Source organism: Carassius carassius, chromosome 40 (genome assembly GCF_963082965.1).
Source record: "Carassius carassius chromosome 40, fCarCar2.1, whole genome shotgun sequence".
NCBI lineage: Eukaryota > Metazoa > Chordata > Actinopteri > Cypriniformes > Cyprinidae > Carassius > Carassius carassius.
This window is the reverse complement of record NC_081794.1, coordinates 3,932,818-3,944,072: the sequence shown is the minus strand read 5'-3', so window position 1 is coordinate 3,944,072 and position 11,255 is coordinate 3,932,818. Positions and strand designations below refer to the sequence as shown.

Genomic DNA, 11,255 nt, shown 5'->3' with positions numbered 1-11,255 from the left:
TTCTTTTTAGGTGTGAGTTCACACAGTTGTTCTGTAATGAACCTAACTTATTTTTAGTAATTTACTTCGAAGCATGTTTTGCTGTCTTTATTTGAATTAAATGTCGCTTTGATTGATGTTTTGCAGCTATATAATAGCTAATTAATACGTAGGGTTGAAGTGTAGATTTACAGGTGGCTTATTCCCATCCACTGTATACAGTCACCTATAGCAAACAGACATTTTTTTAGCTTGTTTTATGGATCGTATCTGAAGAACGCAGTTTATTGTGTGTGATGTCTCTCTAGCGCCTCCTCTCTTGATCAGTTCCTCGTGCGCTCAGCGAGAGACTGCAGCTGGAGAGACAATAACAGCGAGCCGTGCACAGGTAAGGGAAAACCTGTCAAAGCTGCCGTATGTGATGTTTAAATGCGATTTATTAGTGTATCCACTGGTTTTCGTGCACTGTATTCGAAGGAGATTTATATTAAACGTAAAACATGCGTGCCCTGTAGCAATTTTAAATCGGCGTCGGTCATGTCATGTTGTTAAATCGGGCCTGCGCTGCTTACGTGATAATTAACTAATGCTCTGAATATAGAATATGCTTGAATATCGACTCGGTTATTAGGGGTGGAAAATACCCGGTCTCATAAGAAAAACACGTTAAGTAACAAAATTATTCAAAATGAACAAGGCGTAGATGTAACGGTATTTATGGGACTGTTCACCAAATACCCATGTAGCCTCTAGTCGTGCTCATTTATAAGATTAAACGCGTAAAACGTTATTCCTGTACTTTTCCTTTATTTCTTGTCAGTTGAACGCAAATTGCGAGAGCTGTTGTGTGCAATGTGTAATTTTAGTATAAGCTAAATATTTCTGCTGCACTGAATATAAAGAATTCGAATAATTCCAGTATTTCCATATAAAATGGAGAATTAATTTAAGTGAGGCTGTTTCTTCTTAATAATCCGAATATGTCTGAGTTCAAGCTCATTGTATATAGATTTTGGTTGAAGGATGCTTTGTTGGAACGCACCTCCTCCCTCTCCATCTCTAAAGAACAGAGATGCGGCCATGATCCCAGCTCTTCATGTCGTCTGTGTTCAGCCATCACAGTGTCTGAAATAATAGACGACTCGTTTTTATTACAAGTCGTGGTTATGCTTCGTCGCTGACCGAATGCTGATTCGGTGTTCAAATAATGGCATGCAACGCCTTTCTTCAACGACACTAGGCTACAGTTGTCTAATCATGGGGATGCAGAATTTCATTCAGTAACCAGGATTATTCTGCATATGAGGTCGAACCTACCGTATATTATCACTGTGTTACATTGCATCCCTGTGGACTGTAATCCGATTTAAAATGGGGGTTGAGTTGAAGATTTTTTGTATTGCCTGCACACGCCTCTCTGGTTGTGTTATTGGGTTGCCTCACCTTTTTTTTCTTAGTAATTGAAGTTGACGGTTTCCATTACATTTTTTTCGCCATTACAAGTGGCTGATTGCTGTTTGATGGTATAAAACTGTATTAATGTGACTGAATCTGGATTACAGTCGAGGGCCAAGTAACTGTTGAGGACCAGACATGCCCCTTTGACAAGACTCTTCTAAGGGTGTAACGTTATCCAGACTCCACAGGCCTCATGCAAATTTATATATATATATATATATATATATATATATATATATATATATATATATATATATATTTTTTTTTTTTTATTATTATTATTATTTTTTTTATTCAGCAACGCTTTATTTTGATGGGGCAATTTGAACATTCTGTTGACAATAAGTAATGTTGCACTCACATCAGCTAACTCTCATTAGAGTTTTAGTAAATTATCTGATAAATATCTGCTTAATATTTTAACGTCTCTTTATTGTTATACTCTCTATACTGGCTATAAGTAACATTGCAAGTACATGTCAACTAAATCTAACCCGACCACTCTACTAATACTCTATTAAAACTCTTAATGGGCAATGTTCCTTATAGTCAATAGAATGTGTTAAAGGGACGATCAAAAAAAATTATCTATTCTATTATTTGGATTTTTTCAGTTTGTTATTATTATATTTTTTTTAATAAGCCAAGGAAACACCCAACAGGAGTTCTGAAATTGTCAAATAATTGCTTCCATGCACTTTTGTTGGATGGAAAAGAGCAGCTGTGGCATTTTCATTCTAAATAATCCTAACTAAAATTGTCAAATCTAGTTCATAAGCGTTCAGTTAATTAAACCAACCAACTGGTGGTATTTCCAAACACACTAATGGGGAATTTCAGCATAAACCATTATTAGAGCACATGTAAAATCATACGAACCACTGAATCAAAAAAATTAAATGTACTTATATAATTAGATACAACTATTATCTTTGCTCTGAAGAAGGAATTTAAAAAAAATATTAATTGGGTTATTCCTGTCCTTGTCACATCACAGTGAGTGCTGGTGTGCTATTTGTGTCTGTTGAAAAGAAAAGAAAAAGATAAACTATAGCTGCAGCATTATAAATATTAGCTGTCCACGCTTATTGTTTTTAATGGTCACTAAGCTGCATGAAAACATCTGAGCAAATTGTTTAGTGATATGGGCAAGCTTACAAACGACATAAAATCTCTGACATAATAGGGCCTTTCGCACCGCGGGAACATTTTCATAGTACCAGAACTAATTGTGGAACTACCCACTTTTTGGCATTTTCGCACCGCAGGAACTGGGTGCAATTTTAATACCGGACTGCCTTTTTCGAGAACCACCCTGTGTCTCAATGTGCCTACTTATACTACGCCATTAACGTATGTACTCTTTTGGTGAAGAAAAAGTGCAGACTTTTGAGTGTATAGTAGAAGGGCAAGCTACTCTGTCGCTCCTGTTACATGCACCCTGTCACTGTAAACTGGCCTGTCAATCATCTCGTCACAGTTAACATCCTTCACATTTAATTTAATTTATCTCAACTCCCCACCGTACTGGAGAGAAAAGAAGTAGCTCATTGATCTGCCAGTTGCAGGTCTTTCATGCGAAGAACTCTGCTCATATTTTCTGCATAATGATGCATTTAAAAGTTAACGACCAAATGGATATTTATAACAGCTCACATAGCTGTAGCAGATGAAATATAACATGGATAACAATCAATCAATATTTTTTACCAGGTTAAATGTTTATTAGTAACTCTCTTTTTGTAAACCTCTCTACCTAACTGTCGATCGCGCACATCTGCAACGTTTGTAGTTTTTCTAACATGTTTTATTTGTGTTTGTATTTCTAGACCGAATCATTTACCAAAGCACAATAGATTGTGGGCAATTTTAGCCATTAGTGTGTGCATGGATCCACACTTCTAAAATCGACCTGAAATAGTAGACCATCCGGGGACTTTTTGCATACTCTTTTCGACATTCTGTGCTTTGGGACACACTTATTCTAATCTCACATACTATCTAGGATGGATAGTATGAACATTGACACGCAGGGCCAAATTAGCTCCTACTCCGGAGCAGGGTCTAACCAGCACAACTGGTACTACCTGTGATGTAAGTAGACATTGATTGGCCAAACTCGTACGAAAACGCCCTCACCCGCTATGATTTAAAACGCTGTTTAAACATAGTACACACTGTCTGTGCGAATACAGACCTTAAAATGGTACTGGTAAATAGTTTGTGAAAATTGTCCCAGTATTTTAGTACTGTACATTTAGTTCTGGAACTAAAGCGGGGCGAAAGGCCCTATAGCCATGTGAAGGTTTAATTGGCATGGCACTGAAAGAGACCAGTCTCTTCAAACTAACTGGCATGAGAGGATGTGATTGGGATTTCTGCCACAGACCTAGCTGTCTGTGTAATTTGAGATGAATTTGCAGCTGTAGAGACTTAGGCCATTACCTCTCTGACAGAAGCGTGATGAGCAGAATTCCAGAATTCCATGTCTACATGCATCCACATGGTCCTTTGCCCTGAGAACTTAAGCATGACTGTTCTGGAATGCTGTTAGCCATGAACTGAAGCATATGTAAAGTGGGCTACAAAAGCTTGAGACAGAGTTCGAAATAAAAGATCGAAGCATTTTATTAGTAATTGAATGATTCCAAATTATAGCATATAGTCATAAGTATATAGATGAATTGAAAAATGTATAGTGATTTCAGAATTCTGTATTTGGTTTGTCCTTCTTTTTACTTTAAAGAAAGCAGCACTCAAGCTGCATCATGAATTCCACAAGTTGGTGCAAACCCTGATGATCTGTCTTATACTTTATGACAAGAGCATTTTGTGAACTTCAATCTGAATATTATTTTACATAAATTTATTTTTAATACATTTCTCAATTCAAAAGCCAAGTCAAGACAAAATGTTACATTTTACATAATACACATTATTATCTTAAATCAGCACATTGTTAATGCTTATAATATGCCATATAATCAAATTTAGAATGTATATTAGAGCTGGACGATTATATATTTTTATACCTGGTTGTATATTTCTCCAAATATTAGTTATATATATATGAATATAATTTTTCATAATAAAACATTTATTACTTGATGGGCTGGGCTGGGCTGCAGTAAAAGACAAATAACATATTTAACATAGAGTACATACTTTTCTAAAAGGAATATTTGTCTTTCCACCACAGTGCAGTGGAATCATTCTACACCCAGTTTATAAGGGAGTGACTCATCATAAGAATCATTTCACATGCTACTGAGATATGAGAAGTTGCTTAAGTCATCACAGCACTCAGAATGCATTTTGTGGTATCAGATTTACAGTCTGTATTCTCTTGACATCTAATCCAATATCAGGCTCTGCATAGACTGCTAGGATCTTATGCAATTATGATCTGGTGGATTTCATATTGAAGAGTAATTTTGTGACCTTGGTATGGGACTGTGTTTGAATTCGAACATGACGGGCCCTGCCCAAAAGGAGGTTGGGATCGAGAGCCGAGAGAGGAAGAGTAATGTGCTTCATAGCGATGTGAAGCAAATTTAGGTCAGGGATACAAGGGTAGTCATCCGTGATGAGAGCATCACAGACATTCAGCTATTCTAAAGCACAACCCCAGTGCGTGCTAGTGGAGAGCACGGTTTTTCAGTTTGGTGCAAGATTAACAAGCAAATAAACCCTAAGGAGGTACATTCAGACTTTTCCTGGTGCCATCCATGGATTTATCGCTAAATCCAACCAAGCAGTTTTTGACATGGTCAGATATGCTGATTAGAGATTTGCCTGGTTGCATAACAAATAATACCTGTTGAGTTGGTAAACACACACACAAACATACACACCAATGATTAAAAAAATATATATTTTAGAATTTGAGCAGGTTGACTGTCTACTGGATCTCAGTGCAGCCCATAACAATTATAGAAAATAATTTGAAATGACCATCTTATCCTCTTCAATATTTGATAGATGTGATGCTGCTCTGTTTATTGTTAGCATTACAATTTATTTTATTTTATTTTAGACATGAAGATTACATTTTTAGGATGGTCTGCCTCATCTGACAGTAATTGTCAATTTCAAAATAATCAAGATGTCCAATTAAAACAAAGAAGGCTGTACTGTACACATGTACCAAACATGAATTCACTGCTTCAGTTTGCTTCAGTTTTTAAAAATGTGAAGATGTATGTAGCCAAATACTGAATATTAGGGGTGTTCCGATCACGATCGTTATGCGCATCTCGTCAGTAAAGCCAGTTCTCTAATCAGTGATAAATTCAATCAGGTGCGTGATTTCACATAGAGCAGCTGTTACCACACAGAGCCATTGTTAACTGAGAAGCTGCGCAAATCCACGTTCATTTTCAGCATTTTTTTTTGCGCATCTTCTCAGTTAACCACGGTTGGAATTCATCTGCATCTATTAGTAGCATACGGTCTAGTTTAAAGGGATGGCTCACCCAAAAATGAAAATTTGATGTTTATCTGCTTACCCCCAGGGCATCCACGATGTAGATGACTGTTTCTTCAGTAGAACACAAACCAAGATTTTTAGCTCAAACCATTGTAGTCTATCAGTCTTACAATGGATGTAAATGGGAATCACGGCTAAAACATAAAATAAAACTTAAAAAAAAAAAATACACAAACAAAACCAAATTAAACCCTGCAGCTCATCAGTCTGTGCAAGAACTGAACAGTATTTATATTACTAATAAATATTTACATCAGATTCACGCAATGTCCGAACTGTTAGAACTCTCCCGAGTGCGTCCTGTTGTGCGGTTTTTTTTCAAGCAGGGGCTTCTTCTTCTTGCTTTATGGGGGATTGCAGACTTATAAGAACCATCAAATGTCAAATGGACCATTGACATTCTATCTACAATCTCATTTAGGAGTGTCAATGGTCCATTTGAGAGATAGGTGGCGGTAATGCTCTTATAAGTCTGCGATTTTCCATAAAGCAAGACGAAGAAGAAGATGCCCGTGTCTGCTGCTGAGAACACACACAAGAGGACACGCTTAGGAGAGTTCTAACAGTTCGGACATTGCATGAATCTGAGGTAAAATACGATATAAATACTGTTCAATTTCTTGTACAGAGCGATCTAATTAATGAATGAAAGCATGTCTAATTATTTAAATGCATAAAAACAACTTAGTTTATTCTTTTCTTCTTCTTCTTAAAATAGCCTTATGAAATGTTTTTGTCCCCTTGGAAATTCTGTTGTGTATTTGCATTTTTCTGGTTTTTAAATGAAGTCATAAAACATTTAATTTATCTTTTAATTATTGAAAATTAAGCAAACTTTATTTTTTTGGTAAACAAAGGGGATTTACTATTAAAAATAAAACATTGAAGAAATGTTCTGTGAATAAACCTCTAAAAACATAATGTTTGATTCTTTTTAGTAGTTTAGTAGTGGGCTATGGACATTCTGCTGAACATTTCTGGCAGATACTTGTCTTTAAATTAAACCAGACTTTTATTTTGACGGGTTACTGTGAATACCTTTACAGTTCTGTGTATGTGATATGACGCTAGTTGTACTCAAATCAAACGGTCAGATGCTCATGAAGTGACTCTCAGAGCAGTTCTGGAGATGTTCTTCATGTGTTTACGTCCTTATTTAGTGAGACAGCAGAAGCTGAAATCATCGCGAGCGTCACGCGCTCTACCGTGTGTGTAATAAACGAAGCCGCTCTTCTGCGCATTAACACAGATACGCAGAACATGCAGGATTCATATTTAAATATACTTTTCCAGCTTAATATTTACAGATATTAGTCAATATCACGATTTGATGTAAGTGCAATGATCTACTTTTGATTAATTCATACAAAATTTGACAAATTCCGTGACATTCCGCGTTAAACTGTAAATTCTGTTACTATGACTGGATTCCGCAATTCCTTCCGCATTTTCTGCATCGCGGAAATCATATAGGACCCTAGTTTTGTGATACCAGGCCTATATTCAGATTGACTTATTACCATACTACTACTAAATGTACTGTATACTCTACTTTAGTTTAGTTAAGTATTACACCACCGATTGCCTCATTTTAAAATGAAGAACACCTTACTTACACCTTACTGTCCATTAGCAACTCAAAGGCTATAAAGAAGGAAAGACAGCTGTGATCTGATCTTGTGTCCAGGCAACTATACATGTTAACCCTCACCTCTGCTTTGCAAAAAGAGATTCGTTTGAATTACTGCATTCAGTTACTGACACTTCGGATGGTTTTATGTGTTACTCTGGTGAATATGTCTTTGCATAGTATCGCAGGTGGTGTGCAAACATCTTTGTTGATCTTTTGTTTTCTCTAGCCGCACACACCCTCTAAATCACCCTGTTTATGTGGGTTTGCAGAAGGGCCATGAGCAGCGCCAGGTACATCATTCTTGTTCCTTGAACACACACACACACACACACACACACATAAGAGAGCCAACTGTGCATGTTTTTAATGCTTTAACACTCAGAATGAGGCACAGCCACACAAAAGACAACAGATGTTAGTACCTGGTTAGACGGTGCTCTTCAACTGCCCTTGGAGGCATGTTGTGTTATGGTACTAGGTGGAGTCGGGACATTTTTTTAAAAAGGTCTTTTAACTCAAACTCATTGGACATACAGTGTGTTCCAAATGTCATGTTGAACATCAGGGATACAAAAATGTAATTTATATTTGGAAAATTGTGGCATAAATAATAAACAGATTGAGATTCTGCACTATTTAGGTCACTTAAATGAGCAAATTTGTACAAATGAGTTCACATAATCAGTGTGACCGATGGTCAGATGTTCTTGCTTCCATTGAAGAACAAGATGTTGTTTGGACAATCCCATTCCCAAATTATATGGGATAGCATGAACATGAATCGTGCTTTGTTGGTGTAATTAAAGCAAAAGTTTGGCATACCAAATACTAAGATGATCTGAAATGTAAGTCATGTCAGTTCAACTTTTCACAGCAGTTGGGATGATAATGTAAAATTAGTAGAATACAATAGAAAAATGCAAAAGTCTTTTGGATCCTACTGTGTCATAGTCTTTTTGTTATACTATAGAGTTTACTTGCTCTATTTGAAGATGTGTATATAAGGTAAACACAGTCATCACATTCCCAGTTTACTGTAAAGTTTACTGTAAGCTTTGAGGAAAGGTGAGAGAACAAATATCCTGAATCCTTGTGCAAATTCTGTGTTCCAGACAGCTTGTGGGCCAGATGCACACAAAACAGCACACAAAAACTGCCCAATGCAATGACCTGGAGAATCCAGAAAGTTTATTTTTTTGTTTTGGCTGTGGGTTTTAGTAAATTAGAGCAGGGAAACCCATAAGAAGATGAAAGAGAAAAGCAATTTGGTTAAGTATTCAATGAATGCTAATGGGTTACATCAACAGCTGTGTATTGTATAGTCACACTATAGTAGCAGTGAAGACGCTGGTAATGCTCTAAAACTAAATAATGCATGAAACTTTCTGACTGTACATAGCTCATTAAAAATTTAAAGGGAAAGATAGTTCACTCAAAAATGAAAGTTCTGTCATCATACTCACACTCATATATATATATATTTTTAAAGAAATTCATTCTTTTATTCAGCGAGGATATGTTAAATGAATGAAAAACTGATAGTAAAGACTTACATTGTTACGAAAAAAAATCTGTTTTAAATTAATGCTGTTCTTTTTAACTTTTTATTAATCAAAGGATCTTGTAAAAAATTATTACAGGTTATAAAAACATATTAAGCTGCACAACTGTTTCCAAACATGATGTGACATTGAAGACTAAAGTAATGGCTGATGAAAGCTTTGCATCACAGGAATAAAGGATATTTTAAAGTATATTTTTAAAACTATATATACATTAAAATAGAAAGCTGTTGTTTTAAATTGTAATAATATTTCACAATGTTTAGGGCTGCAACTAACGATTATTTTGATAATCGATTAATCTGTCGATTATTTTTACGATTAATCGATTAATCGGTTTATGTACTTATATTTTAGTTTTTTCCATTTTTTCCCCCAAGTAAATTATTAATAAATGGTCTTTATCCTTCAGCATAGATTTTTAAGAGATTTTAACCATTTTGCATTGTCATATCCTAATCAAAAATATACCTGGAGTTGTTTTATTGTGTTAGTAATCCTTTGTCGAACTCTTCTGCAATCAGAACACTGACCCATACTCTAGCAAATTTCACAAGGAGATTTAAAATAATGTTTTCACCATGGCAGTCCTTAGAGCTCCTAAAGTAGTTTAACATCCCGAACGAAGCTTATTAAGGAATCTTTCAGAACATATTTTCACGAAGAATAAGGATAAAACAGAATAAAATTGCAGTGCATTGTATTTTATTATTTACTGGGAAACAGCTTTATAGCTTTTGCTGTGAAATTGTAAACAATCCTTCGAATAAAGTGCCAATGGCATGAAACCTGAATGGAAATCACAATTTAAAGTAAAATCCATCAGAAGGTTGTCCAGAAAAAAAAATTGGACAGTCACACACAAAAAACCTGCTGTGTGAAAAAGAGCAGTGAATACTTAGAAAAAAAGTGCATTTCAAATATCTTTAAACATTTACCTCTCTCATTCAGTCATAATTAGGCTGCACGACTGAATTTTGAACTGGTAAACTACAAACTGATCACAGAACATGTTTGTAAAGCTTTAAATGTTAACTGTTAAAAAGCAATGTTATCAGCTTTTACGACTAAACATTTGCAAACAACATTGTACTGGAGAATCTGCACAAATAAAAGTCTTAGGGGCCGTTCACATATCGCGCCTAAAAACGCGTGGAAAACGCTAGGCGCACCGCTTTCTCCTCCTTTCCAAAGCGCTCGTGCAGAAGCGCCCCTGAGGCGTCTGCCTTTGCTAAGCAACCATGACGTGCTCTCTCCTTGAAGACGCGGAAATTTCAGCAAAGGATAAATGGATTTGCAGCTCAAAAAATCGCTTGCAGTAGCTCTGCTACTAAATTTATTTCAAAATGGAAATCCATATACAACTATGATCAGCTGTTCCTTTCATCTTGACTGAGCTTTTAACGTTGTTACGGGAAAGGATGAAGCTGATTGGTTAGTTCTTGTCACATGACCCGCGATGCGCTTGCAGCATTCTGAAAAGTTGAGATGTTTTTAACTCGACGCGGTGCGGTGTTGGAAATAACGAACTTGAGCGCGCAAAAGACGCGATATGTGAACGTCCCCTTAAACAGTTCAGTAGTGCAGAGTTTACAGGTTACTCTTCTTTTTTGAAGGCTCAAAGTAAAGTACTCCCAGTCTCCCACATCCCGCTAAATGCTGCAGAGACGCTGTTCGGGAAGCACGTGACATAAAACGAGGCCAGCTATTGGCTATTCGCTACTTCTCCTGCTGTACTGGCTGAGTAAAACCTCCGGTGGCTCATTACTGCCACACTTTGGTCACCGCAGATTTGAAATATGCACGAAATGAGCCGCTTACGGCAAATAAAAGTTATTTAGCAACGAATCGATGACTAAATTAGTTGACAACTATTTTAATAATCGATTTTTATCGATTAAATCGATTCGTTGTTTCAGCTCTAACAATGTTGTCTTTTACTGTATTGTTGTGTGTGTTAAGTTATCCCCATTTCTCTAAAAAAAAAAAAAAAAAGCGTTTCTAAGTGCTACAAGCACACACGTCAGAATGAGCTGTCTGGAGGGCTGGGCACAGTGTAGAGTGTGTGTGTGTGTGTGTGTGTGTGTAGGTTGAATAAGGCATCAGGATGGCTGTGAAATATCAAACATGTATA

General features: G+C 36.3%; 1 protein-coding gene across 4 annotated transcripts in view; it reads left to right on the top strand.

The window, feature by feature from the left end:
• The first annotated feature begins 251 nt into the window (after positions 1-251).
• Positions 252-11,255, top strand: part of LOC132121970 (microtubule-associated protein tau-like) — a 35,605-nt gene continuing 24,601 nt past the window's right edge. For all 4 annotated transcript variants that reach the window (XM_059531742.1, XM_059531741.1, XM_059531740.1 and 1 more), the window contains exon 1: positions 252-367. The gene's annotated coding sequence lies outside the window, so the exon portion shown is untranslated. The remainder of the gene's footprint in view (positions 368-11,255) is intronic.